Source organism: Rhipicephalus sanguineus, chromosome 11, assembly GCF_013339695.2.
Source record: "Rhipicephalus sanguineus isolate Rsan-2018 chromosome 11, BIME_Rsan_1.4, whole genome shotgun sequence".
Classification (NCBI taxonomy): Eukaryota; Metazoa; Arthropoda; class Arachnida; order Ixodida; family Ixodidae; genus Rhipicephalus; species Rhipicephalus sanguineus.
Window position 1 is genome coordinate 134388241 of NC_051186.1, and position 14281 is coordinate 134402521.

At 42.2% G+C, this 14281-nt stretch overlaps 1 long non-coding RNA gene across 1 annotated transcript; it reads right to left on the reverse strand.

The window, feature by feature from the left end:
* Positions 1-4029: 4029 nt before the first annotated feature.
* LOC125756364 (uncharacterized) lies at positions 4030-13018 on the reverse strand. Its single transcript, XR_007414443.1, has 3 exons — positions 12946-13018; positions 11595-11912; positions 4030-4472 (listed from the first exon to the last, which is right to left on the reverse strand). It is a non-coding gene; the product is annotated as an uncharacterized LOC125756364 (long non-coding RNA).
* Positions 13019-14281: the final 1263 nt, after the last annotated feature.

Here is a 14281-nt window from a genome sequence, read left to right on the forward strand (position 1 = left end):
AAGACCTTCTATATCGCCAGCAATCTCGGAGTAAGTGCTAGTAACTGTCAATCGTTATGCATTACTTCTTTTCACCTCTCACAAACGGCGGCACTGCCCCGCTCCGCCCCACCTCCCTACACCGCCAACAGAGAACACCGTGCGAGAAAGAATGTGTGAAAGATATAAGGCGCGTTCGTAAAGTGTCCATCGTCTACCAAGGTAGCTTAGTCGGTTGACCATCGGACTCTTACCATTGTGGCCGCTGTTGCATCTGCGCACCGCTCACCGCCTATCAGCCGGTGCCCAAGTCTGGCTCTTCTGTTCCGGACGATGATGTGTTATCGCGCATGTGCGTTGACATGTTCTCCCTCGCCCTTCGATCACGGCGTTCCTTTATAAAGGACTGCAGATCACGCCGTGGGTGCTTCTTTTTGTACACCTTCTTTCGGCAAGCATGCCGCATTAAAAAGTACGTTCTTCCTTCTCGAGGCGTCTTCTTCTCCCGCCTTGGAGCCCAACTCGGCCAAACGTAACACCGCAAGGTCATGGGTTCGATTCCCAGTGGCGGATCTTGGTTTTTTCTTTCTCACCCGTTGGCATTCATTCTGTCAACGTCATAGCCATAACGGAACTACTTGGTGGACCCCGGCATAAATCACTTTTGGGTTAAAAAGTCAAGGGCATGCTCTCTTTGCAAACATGCATGGCCTGCTATCACCCATCTCGCCAAAACAGTCTTAGCTGATGAAAGTTCCTTTGGGCTTGGAGTGGTCTTAGTGCAAGACCGGCCAAGGGGCTAAAGATGGGCTCTATCCTTTGCTTCACGCTCACTCACGAAGACTGAGCAGAGGTACATCCAGACAGAAAACTGGACCTTAGCTATTACGTCGGCCATGCAGTGCTTCAAGAAATTACTTCGAGGACTCCAACAACAGGCCATCAGCCGCTAACAACACTTTTGAATGACATCCCAGGTAACACAAAGTGAGCTAGCAGGCTTGACCATGCGAAGACCAAGTCTTGTAGCTTTCTTGTTTAAGCCATATCCTAGCCTTAGACATCGGCAAGCTGGCTAATAGCTTGGCTAATGCTCCCTTTATTTAAGGCTATTAGATGATTGAGCGAGTTCTGGCTTATTATTGAAAATTTAAGCACAAACTAGAACACAGACAAAAGAGGGAAGGACATCTAGCTGACAATCAACTGAAACCTTTATTATGTCGGGAAGAACATACACACCCAACCTGAGCTCGTGTAGCCACCGCACATGTGCACCATTTCTGAGTGCTGACATAGGCCAATACTGCATATTACATCTTTTACCTAGCCCCTTTTTCTTAAGTGGCACTTCTTTGCCGTTGATGTTTAATGATGAGTAACTGATACAGCTGGATCTCCTTATCAAAGAAATGTCCCCACTTAAAGGGACACTAAAGAGCAAAACGATTTTTCTCGCATTAGTAAAGTAGTCTTCCATGATACCAAAAACACCATGCTTGCTGCGAGAAGACGCTTAATAAGGGAGAAAACGCGCAAAAAGAAAATACAGGTGGCGACGCCACCTTGGAATTCCCGCACCATTTGCTGTGACGTCACATATTTTTGACGGCGCCTGCTTGGGCCTACGTAGTTCCTAATCGGTTAAATCGAAGGCAGTGTCTCGTACGCCCAGGGCGCACGAGACAAAATGTGGCAAAAGCGTTCGGCGCACCCATATAGCCGCTTAAAACTGGCTTGACTTGGCTTGAAGCGTATAAGTAGGTGGCGGCAAAGTAGCTCGGCTGGAAATTTTTTTAGGCGGCTTAGGTAGTGTGGTTACCGTAGAGTTTCTCACTAACTTGTGAAAACTCTATGGTGGCTTGTTCTCCGTGGTGGATGTTGGTTATGACCGTGAGCTGTGTGCGAGAACCGCCTCTGCCCGTGGGGACGTGGTCGACGTGGTCGCGTTGTGTAAGAGTAGAAGGTGATTCATATGCAAGTCGTTGTGCTTTTGTTACTTCCTGCGATGTCGTCGTGTTCAGTAGACGCTTTTATGAGCGGAGGGACCTTCTCCGCGGTGCTTATATTAGGTAACGCCCAACGTTACTTGTTGGTAACGTCAATATCCCGAAGTGTTGGCCGATTGATAATGAGCTGTGCGAACATGAAATAAAAGCCATGTGTTATGCGATTTTGCGTGGATGTGTGGTAAGTGCGTGTGTTGCGTGATCGAGGATCGATCGCTATCAGTTGGACTGTCATTTGGGCGAATTAGTCTTGCGTAACTGCGCGCGACCGATATGGAATGCGCAAGTTGGCAGCGACGGGATATGAACAGGCGTTCGCCCGACGTTATTGACCGAGTGGCTGTTTAACGATGCTGTCGCCGATGATGACAATCGTTTTTCTAAGCAGTGTCTGTTTAGCTAGTTGTGTACAAATGAAAAGGGAAATAAAATAGATATTTTATTGCAAGGAGCATTGTCTAGCTTACATTCACAACACCTAAACTTCTTTCTAAATGTCAACATTGCCGCAACACAGTTGTGTCATGCGGTGAAGTGCACGGAATGTATTGCAGTGAAGCATACATAGTACGCGCGCGCGTGTGTGTGCCTTAATTGTACACGCGCCGTCCTCTGTCTCATTAATTAGTGCTGATGCGGTGGCCAGCATCACCACCAACTCCAGCCTCTGTAACGAGCCCATATCAATTTACTTTTTTAAAAATGTGGCAAGCGATTCGCAAGGCAGTAATTCTGCTAACTTATTGCAGGATTAATTCAAAATTGTTGCATCGCACCCTTAAAGAAGTGCGAAATGCCTATGACAGACCCCAGTGGTACTTCAGATTTCGTGCCTTCACATATATATGCTCCAAAATGAAAATGATTATTAAGGAAGTATATACTCAGGCTAGGTATAGGAGATGATCATCAATATTTCATTAATTTTCTCTGAAAAGTAGTAGCTTATGGTTCACATTATTGCGTTCTTTCGAGTAATCAAGAAAAATAGATATTGAAGCATGGTCAAAAATTATGGGTGCAGTTGGTCAAGGAAGCAAGTTGAGCTTTGCAAGAAAATGATTTATGAAAACTATGCTGTGCCAGAACTAACAGCAAGGTGGTATCAGGAAACTTATGGTGACCTGCGATTATAGCATGCGTTGAAGCATCTTACGGGGGCTGCTTCTTGGAAATAAGGGGTGGTAATTAGGCAAGTGCCTGTTATCAGATAGGGAGATGCATCATCAAATCTTCAAAAAATAGCTATCAAGGGGATGCTAAAAATTTCTTGAAGGAATTAACACAACGCAGTACTTATTAAAGCCTCCAATTTAATGAGGTTAGCACTGGGGCTAGCAGGTATCTTAAATGAGCTGGCCACTTTAATAATACCCCTCGTAGGTCAATAATTATTGGATTCACAGCATGGTATGGATGAGATAGGATTATGCAAATGGGACAATTAGAAGTAATGAAATTATTGAATATACTTTGTTAATAATGCCTGGACAGTCTTAATGCAGAATGAGGTTTCTATCAGGGTGAATTTACTTTTGCTAATGCTTCTGGTGGCATCATTGCAGTTTATATTCACTGGCTTCATGCACTGTATATCAAGCACCACTGATGACACTCTGGTTTTTGCAAAGTTATTGTACTGTTTAAAAAAAATAACATCAAGAAACTACATGCTTTCTTACACTTTAATCAGGCATATGATTTGGGACTCTTTAGTGAATTGTATAGGGGAGGTCTGTGTACAGAATATCCATGGTAATCATTTAACGCTCTGTTTGTTTGCGTAATGTTTGAAGCCTCTTTTTCTATTCAAAATTGCTACGGAGCAAGAAAAATCCAACACCAGAATTGGTACTTGGGTAAAGCAGGTAGTAAGAGCAAGCTCAATCACAAGCCGTTCAGGAGCACCACTGAAGAAACTAATACCTAGAGGGCAAAACTTCCAGTGCACCAAGAAGGGGATGGGAGGAGGGTGCAGGTTAACGTTTCAAGAGGGCATCTCCTCACCATCATCCTTCCCCAGCCACGAACTTGTACTGTCTACGTTTATCAGACTCCTGCTAACACAAGACAGACTAGGTATAAAAGTTGCTTCTTTATTGCAAGATGGCACATCAGACCTTTTCAGAATTCCCTCACCGCAAGCCGTTAAGATTGCCTAAAAGCCTTTCCTTGTGCGGTGTCCCTTTTTTGTTCCCACACAGTTGTCGCAAGCAAAAGTATGCAGCTTGTCACAGGCTAGCTGGTGCCACACAGGGATGGCTCCAGCCATCGTGATGTGTATTCCACTGGAGCTGTCAGACACTGTACATTCATGGTCTGGTGTGCTTGTTTAGGACTTTAAAGATGTAAACAGTGACCACTTCTGTTTTGTCCCTTGCACACTTGCACAAGAATTTGACACAGACGTTAGTTCTGGCAATACTGCCACAGGTGGTAAGAGGTACCTTGAAGTTGTAAACAGTGACTGCTTGTGTCACACACCTGCACAAGATTTTGACAGAGACGTTAGTTCTCGCAATCCTGCCACGGTGGTAAGAAGGTGTACAACCACAGGAACACCATGGCAAAGCAAGCTGAGGTTCATATTGAATATAATATTCCACTTGCAATACAATGGTAATTAAGTACTCTTGCATTCATTTGCAGTGTCAGGCATCACATCATTCTGCCTAACCCTGATCTCTTTTACCTATCGTCTACATAGTTTTCCAGGTTGGTGACAGTACAAAAAGAAAAAAATCTTTGTGGGAGCACCACATTTTAATCTCACAAGACTCCACTGAAGCACTTACAACATATGCGAACAGTGATATCCTAAATGTCAGCGCTTTTTGTCCTAACAAAGGTAAGCTGCTTGTTACCTTCGGCCTGTGATCTTACAGGAGCTTTAGCATATGCCCTGTTGTCATCTTGTGTCAACGATGCCACATACAATAAATAGTTCAACAAAGCTTATAACTCGGCAAGATGTACGTGCATATCTTCAGGGAGGTAATAAAATGCAGAAGTGACCACTCACGACAAGAAACACAGGATATGTGTTAACTTCCATCAATCTTTATTTGTGGCTTTGCCAGCAAATATGTAAGGGAGCAGACTAGGGGTGTGCGAATATTCGAAATTTCGAATATTTTTCCAATAGTGTTTGCTATTCGATTCGATTCGCACTGGAATTTTACTATTCGAACCTATTCGAACTTCCCAAAAACAAATACAATCAACGTCCGATTGAAAGTGACCCCTTTAGATTTTAATATGCTTCACCTCATTACACTCTCGCTATGCGGCAAAGCTGCCTTTCAAGCTCCGTTACGGTCGAACATTGCCAAGAGACAGTCAACGCCCGAATGAAGTGGTCCCAAGATTTTGAATATTCTTCACCTCATCACACACCGGTATTGCGGCAAAGCTGTTTTTCAAGTTTCGTTACAATCGAACTTTGTCAAGACACAATTAGTCAACGTCCGATTTGAAGTGGTCGCTAGATTTTCAACATGCTTCACCTCAATACACTCTCGTACTGCGGCAAAGCTTCCTTTCAAGCTCCGTTACGGTCGCAAATGTATTAACTCAAGAAAACGCTGGTTCCAACATGGAGATGAAAGATCTGGCAAAGTTGGAGGCTCAATAATTGCTGTTTTGGGCCTGAAATTTGGGCAGGAAGTCCGAAAAATCGGACGCCGAAGCTTTTTAGCATCCAAAATTTCAGATGTTCTTATATATCGACGTCTACAAGGCAGATTTGGAACTCCAGACTTGAAAGGAGCACGCCCTTGTCCGCCACATCAGTTGGGCTTCCACAGGAGTTGAAAGAGGAGGAGAGGCTGAGGAAATGACATCTTTGTCTATCACGTGTAAAGTGTTGTCGGCAACACTTTGAATGCACCAAATCATGTACATAAATAGAATTCGGCCTCTACATTGCCTCATCCTTGATAAGACAACTATGAAACACCATCCGACCAGTCCTTCATCAGCCTAGCAAAAAGAAACACTTTCATGTTGATATCTCGTAAGAATATGCTTACGAATCCTCTCTAACCTTTTTTCTGCGATTTCACTTCGAAGCATTCGAAAAATATTCCAGAAATATTCGAGAAATATTCGAAAAATATTCTATTCGATTCGATTCGCACTCACACTTTAATATTCGAATTCGCTTCCCACCCAAAATTTTGCTATTCACACAGCTCTTGAACAGACACATGCGCAGTATGGCAAGGTGCAACGTCACAGCCATTTAACATTAACAACCATCACAAGAGAATGCTCAAGAAACTTTTCTGCCTTTCCGAGTTTCAACAGATGGGTCACTAATACACACATCACTCCTTCCCCATCATGAAATGCTTCCAACAGTTCACATGCCATTCTCTCACCACCCCTGCAGCGAATCCTTACCTCATATTTATTCTCAACTGACATGCTCTGCCACTCATGCAACAATAAGACAGATTTGCCTGTCCACTCTTAACAGCCTGTAAGTACACTCCTAAGAACTCCCCCCCCCCCCCACCCCCTCCACCCTCCCATTGGTCATAGGCCAGATGGGTCATTATATTATTCACCTAGCTACACAACTGTGCTTGTCGAGCATGAATATATGTGAACCATACAGTTGCTTTGCAATAAGCAAATGTAGTACAACACTCTCTATGAAGGCTTGGTTAAAATAGTTTATGATCATGGCACAGAAGCGTGAACTGTTGGGCTAGTTTGTGAGACATGTTTTGAAATAGAAGAGTGAAAACTTGTCAATGTGAGTGAAAACAGCTACCCTAGAAAACTTGTCGATGTAGCACATCAACGAGTTTTCGCTCTTCTATTCCAAAACATGGCACAAAAGCTTTCTCTAGGAAACACGTAAAGCCAACATGGAGAATTATATGCACCAGGAAAATTCCGACACTGCAAATATTCTATGGGTGTGCAAATATTCAGTGATATAACACATCGAATTGAATACTGTCATATTCGGTTCAGTATCCATTATGCGTAAAACTGAATATTTTGTTAATAGCTTACGAATGTTTCAAAATGTTAAGTACACCAAAATAAACAGAAAGCTTGTGTAAAAGTATGACAAATTTCATCCCTGCTGGTAGATTATATGCACTCAACATGAGAGCTTATGTAGTGCAGCTGGCTACTTCGCTCTAGGAAAGTGATTTTACCAGCTATACAATGGCCACTTACCCTTTCTTAAGAGTTCTGTGGATTCGAAGGGCCTAATTACTTCCTAGAGATGCTGTATTTCTGTTTTTAAAATTTCTAGGAGTTCTTATCTATACCTTAAATAGACAGGCAACCAAATTTTAACGTACCTGTTTATTTTATTGCAATGGAAAGCTTACAATTCAGCTTACAATTCAGAGTGTCTAATCATGCAATGGCAACAGGGAAAAGGCGATGAAATATTTTTTATCATATTTGTTGCCGATGGAGTCTTATACACAACACATGTTGCAAACAGTGGCCGACAGCTTCTGGTGTTATTTGCGCCAGGTTCTGCCATGACAGAGTGCATGTCTGAAATGCCTTTTAAACGTGGTGCATGCACCACTTCTCAGCATCAATTCCTTTTACTGCGTAATAAGCAAAGAATTCCTGTGGATGCGTTTTACCTAGGAATTCCAACATAATAGCGAATGTAATTTGGCATAGGCTGTAAAAGTTAACATTCAATCAGTCATACATTCTTACCTTTCTAGGCCAATTTTTGTTCATACCAAGTGAACAAGAAATGAGTTAGGAGCGACGGCGCATCATACGACACGTCGCCAGCCACCCCGACTCTCCCCATTTGGTTGGGCACCTTGTGTTCTCAGACACGGCTTTGGTTGCAGCAGTGCTGCTTCAGGACATTTTACGTTTGCGAGTTTTTGTTTTTTTTTTCTAGTACCATTATTTTCTGTATCTGTGCCATATTTTTGTACCGTGTTTTTTGCCACCATTTTGTTGGTGCAGCCTCCGCATGAGACATAAAGGCTTGCACCTTAAAAAAGCAGATGAACGCACATATTTTTACTTTCCCTTTATGCCAATATTAAAGTGATAGCTAGCAGTACACGCAAACCAGTGAGCACAACATATAACATACCCCTATGGCTCAGTGTAGACTGCACTGCTAATTCATCACAACTATATGTGCTTTTTAACCTTAAGTATGAGGGCGACCTTTTTTTTTCAAAGCCCACTTGGTCGCAAAATTTCAACCAAAATGAAATTCAAAACTGTTTTATTTGGAACACTTAGACATACTTTCCAGGTACCTCTAAACTGTCGTCACTCCAACTGAGACATTTATCACAGCGTGGCATAAACTTTACTCACAGTAAAGTTTATGCTGTGCAGACACTTTACTAAGCAGATAGCTATGTTACTTTAGGTACTTTACTATGCATATAGGTTATACTAGATACTTTACTATGCAGATAGGTCAAGCAAATACTTTACTACGCCCTCGTCTTTGGCTAGGGCATAGTAAAGTATCTGCTTGAAAGCTATTTTTCTTTTACAGCAGAGTAGAGTTACCATAGAGGTGTTATGCTTGAGGTTTATCATAGAAAATTATCATCATGAACCAGCACACGCTCTCTTCGCCGTCTTCTTCCCCTTCTGCTTCGCTCCCAGAACAGGCGCGCCTATTTCTGCAGCACAGGGTGCCATAACTCGGATGGGCGAGAGAACGAGTATAGAGAGAAAGAAAGAGACAAACAGAGAGAAAGAAAGAAAAAGAGAGAAATTCTCGGCAAAAATATTTCTTGGCGAGGCAAGACTCAAATCTGCGGACCAACGAATAGAAGGAAAGCGTTGTCACCACTCGGCTATCCAGTCACGTTAGCAGAGCATAACATAGCCTTGTATAGTATATAGTATAGCAAGGGGGTGGGAAAGGGAACTGAGGATGAGGAGCAGAGATGTGAGTGTAAGGAGAAAGGAAAGGAGGAGGGGAGAACGAGGACAGAGAGTGATGGAAATAGAAAGAAATAGGAAGAAGAGAAAGAGATTGAGAGAAAGGGAAGAGAAAAAAGGATAGAAGGTGAGGGGATGACTACAGAGAGCGAGCAAGAAAGGAAAGAAAGAGAGAAAACGATAGAAAGACAAAGAAAGAAATAAACAGAGAGAGAGCAAGCATTGCAAAGTCACAAAGAAAAAAGATAGAAAAAGAGAGAACAACGAAAGGGTTGGGAAAGAGAGAGCTTAGAGGATAAAAGCTCAACAACTCTGCAGTGACCCTGCCTTGCATTTGAAAGCGGCGCTCTTTTCTTTCTTCTTCTCTTTTCTTGTTTTTTTTGAGGGCCTATCAGTTTATTAATCAATTAAAGCCATAGTGAAAGTCTGACGTTGTGTGCAGACGTGTTGCACAGCACCTCTCGTACGTCCTCCGATCGTGCGAGGTAGCAGTTGTGAATTCCGAGCACACACTGGGCACATAAACATGCCTCGAACAATTAAGTCTCCCACTATGTGTGACGTGCGTGGTGTCATTTGATTTCTGCATGCAGCAATACAGCCGAAATTCATCGTTGAAAGAGTATTGTGTATGGTAAAGCCTTCATGAGTGACAGCAAAGTGTAGCAACAGTGCAGGAACATTGAAGCAGAATGTGTAGACAACAGTGAGCGGCATACAGAATTGGCTGAAAGGTGGCTGTCTTCAATGTGGGGGCCATAAAGAACGCTGGCACAACGCCACAATAAATGCCTCAGTTGCAGTGGCGACTATGAACAGGGGCAACTGGAAAGTGTTTCTACATGTTCCAAACATAAGCGTCTTTAATTTCGCTGTGGTTTTCACCTTGAACGAATTAGAACTTGAAAACAAACATAGCCCTCGTATGTTTAAAACAATTGCAGCAAGGCTGGTGATAGGTCAGCAACAAGCTTAGCCACGCCTTCATTGTCGTCCATTATGTGCACACAATATAGGTAGTTTGGGGAGGCACAACTATTTGACTGACTATACTGGGAAGCTAACTGGCAACCCTGGGCCAGTGTGGCTTTGGAAGATGGGCCCCACCTACGACGAACCACCCTTTTACAGCACAGCTGTTAAAGTCGAGGTTGGCCGTGTGCCGTAGATAGAAAATGATCATCATCATGAACCAGCACGTGCCATCTTCGTCGTCGTCGTCGCCTTCTTCCTCTTCTGCTTTTTTACCAGAAGACGCGTGCCGATTTGTCCGGCAAATGATGCAATAACTTCATGAGCGAGAGAACCATAGCACAGAGAGAGAGAGAGGAAATAAACAGAAAAAAATAGAAGGAAAGAGAACAAAAAATTCTTGGCGAAAAAAGAAATTTTGTCGAGGCGCGATTCGAACCAGTGAACTAACTATTTGAAGGCGAGCACCATAACCACTCGGCTATCCAGGCCCGCTTGCAGAGGAGAGCATAGCCTTGAATAGTATATGCAGCTCAGCAAGGTTATTAGAAAGGGAAGTGAGGGTGAGAAGGAGAGAGGCATGAGGGTTACCAGGAAGAAAATGAAGATGGGAGAACGAGTACAGAGGGAGAGAAAAAATAGAAACAGACAAATAGACAGAAAAGGAAGAGACAGAGAAAAAAGTTAGAAGGCGAGAAAGCGACTACACATAGAGAGAGAGAGAACATAGAAACTGAGAAATAGACAGAAAGAAAAGCAACAGAGAAAAAAAAAGATAGAAGGCGACAAAACCAACTGCACAGAGAGAGTGAGACAACAAAAGACATAGAAAAAAAAGATAAAGAGAAAAAAAATAGAGATAAGCAAGGGAATAGAGAGAGAGAGAAAAACACAGAAATGCACCGAAAGAAACAGACGGAGAAAGAGTTTCAAAGCAACAGAGAAACAGGTATTAGGCGAGAGACCGACAACAGAGAGAGAGGGGGGGGGGGGAGTGAAAGAAGTAACAGATAGAAGAAATAGGTGAAAACATAGAAGGTGAGAGACCGACTACACTGAGACATATAGAGAAACCAAGACACAGCAAGACAGCTAAAGAGAAAAAAAAATTAGGAAAGAAAAGGGAGAAAAAGGCAAAGAAAGAAATAGCAGTTGAAATAATTACCCATTCCCTTTCTGGGGTGTGTGCAGCGTGTCTCTATGACATCCGAGACTCTATTTGATGCAATTTGCATTGATTTTATCAGGATGGCACTGTGAATATACCGCTTAGCACACGACGGTGCACGGGTGGAACCGCACTAATCCTGTTCAGCAATCGTATATTTCTTTGCATATTTTAGAGTGCTAATTTATTACTTCAGCTTGTTTTTAGCATCCCTAACTACAAAATAAATATATAGTGTGTGATTTATACAGTTTATTTGCGCAAACTTAAATGGAGCTGAATGTCTGTAATGCAGGTTAGCTTGTTTGATTGAGGCAAGGCCTCAGACCAGGAAAAGACGAGGCAGTTTTTCACACAGAAAAGTGGAACATTTAGAACAAAAGGAATGAAGAAAAAAGTAAGGAAAACAACCACAGTGAAATCACACATGTTACCAAACTACTAAGACAAGCAAGGCTTGGTAATTAAATGAAGTTCCATTGAACGTTCGAAACAAAAACAGTCTTTGTTAGTTTTGATGCTGGCATCAACCACAGCAGCGGACTCACTCTTGGCAGGTGGATTTGTCGGTGGTGGCCGGGTGACACTTGTGAAGCAGACATGAAGCCAAGTCCACCCAGAAGTCATGGACAGAGGTGCCTTCTGTCATGCTAGCGGGTAGGCGACCTTCAAATGTGAGCCGAGAGATCTGCACATATGCACCATGGTGGCTGGCAGTAGGCCCTTAATTGTTATGGTCTCGTGGCTGGTGGCTAGTAGCATAGCACGAACCCGCTTGCAAACCTCAACAGCTAATTCAGCCTCCCATGGGTGGTTTAGGAACAGGACTTGGTGGCTGGCGGCAGGCCCTTGTTAGGTTCTCATGGCTCGTGGACAGCACCATGAACACCGCACTGATGTCACTCACTCAACACAATGTCATTAAGTACGAGCAATGACTTAAATTCAGGTGATGTGTATAAAGCAATGACTGCAAACAGCAGCAAAAATATGGTTATTACTACTATGAACCATGATTATATGCCTGTTGGTCCGCGGGCATAAATGTACGTACCATAAAATGAAGCAGCTTTAGGCAACCTCACATCATGAAACGTTTCTCAATCCGCCATCTGAGAACGCGTTCTCTAGCGGTCATGCTCCGTCGACAGACTTGAGCAGTATGAAACTAATACAGGCCATGCTAAACAGCTGCTGCATCAAACTGTAGCCGGGCTAGCTGGAATTGAACGCTGTCATAGCAAACATTAGGACTTTTACTGGGAATGAAGTTGATCTTTAGGAAATGTGCTGAATATTAATAATGTGTTTACTGTGATGTTTGTATAAAAAGAGTGATACATTTAGAAAACCTAACATGGTAATTATGAAACTTATTTACAGCTGGGAACAGCAATGTAAGTTATGGTCAGCTGCCTGCATTACCTTTAATTTTACTTAAGTATGTGCGTCTACGTAGTACAACTTAGCAAATGAACTCGGGCACTCAGTCACAAAGAAACAGAACATTTTTTTCTTAAAGGGATACTAAAGGCCAACAACGTTTTTTGTTCGAATGATGGGTGAAAGTTTACGAATGCCTAAACGTCAGTATTATCTGCACCAGGGCTTTGTTCACCAAGAAATTAAGTAAATGTACGACAAGGCTTGCACCACCAGCGGGATATTCTACTAACTCTGTGTGCGGCGACATAGTCGAGTCCCAGAAAAAGTCACTGATACTCAAACTGCCAATAGTAAAAAAGATCACTTCAATGCATTAAAACCTGGAATAAAATGCTGCTTGCTTCCTTCTGTTTCATTCTTTGAAGTAAGAACCGATGAGATCCATGGCTATAGCTTCAATCACCGCAAAAAGTGTCGGTCAGTGACCGGCTCCCTCAACTCAACTCTACCTACCGTGCCATAGAAGTTTCTCCACAGCTGCTGACAGTGGTGTCTGCTCACAACAATAGCTAAACCCTCCTTCTTCCTCACCTGCTTCTGCCTTTCACGCCGCCAGCTGGACTGTCTGCCAAAAGGGAGAAAATGTCAACAGGACCTAGTTGGCATGGTGGTTTGAATATTTGTAGTGTCATGCTGACCACTAAATATAATTTTTGTTCGAACTAGACATTTTCTTAGCCCGAAACAAACACTGCACTATTTCTTGAATGGTATGTTAATAGTATGTTCATGTTGACTTAACGTTTGCCTTTAGGTTCCTTTTAAGTGCTTTAACATATTTTTATACCTAGAACATCTAAGTTGTGACATGTTTAATTGGATGCTTTTTGTCAACAAAATACCACAACAATAATAATTTTCTGGTCTGCATTATTTACACAGTTCACTGGGCCAGTAGGCATCAAAACTGGTTCAATTTTTCTGCAACCACTTAGTTTTCATAAGCAAGGTGCATGCATTTAGTATAGTGGTTTACATTATTTTCTGAATAAGTAGCCTGCAGAAAGTTATCTTGCTGAATAACACAGACCAAAGAATGTAATTTTAAATTTTTTGTGGGGCAGAAGCACATGAGAAATGCAAAAATATTTTTTTCATTTTAAAACACAAATGTAAGTTACTGTACATCACTGCAAATGTCAACTGCAGCATCAGTGCACCTCATGACTTTTCATGGGTAAGCTGTCAATGCACAAGTAACCTTGAATTCGGCATAAATAAATAAAAAAGGCAATTCCACGACTATGTCCTGAAAAAATTTTTTTTGTGTGTATGAGTTTTGGATGATAGCCTCACTTGCATGCCCTACGTGCTTCTTAATTTTATGATCTAAATTGTCATGACTATCATTACCATAAAAATTTTAATTTTAACAATTATTAATTTTTCTAAAAATATGTGTTGTAGCTTTTTAGCTTACAAAAAGTTGAAAAGAAATTTTAGAAAGCACTTCATGCTTGATGTCACAGCAGCACAATCACTTTCGGTAATCATTGAGATCAATGGTCTTTGAAATACGCATATGCCTTTGTGAGCTGGTGAAGAACTTGAGTGATAGTTGGCTTGTGACTTGTATGGACACATATATGGTATGCAATACATATATGAGTAAATTTTAATAATATGGCACTTCAAGGTTTGCACTGACAACTGTTCTCTGGGGGCGAGTGACAATACTACTCTGTAGAAATAAGGAATGTAATCTTAAATATGCAAGTTAGATATGGCGAAAATTATCAGCTCCATTTATGAGAATAAATAACTCTGCGGTAATTTATAAGAGGAGCTT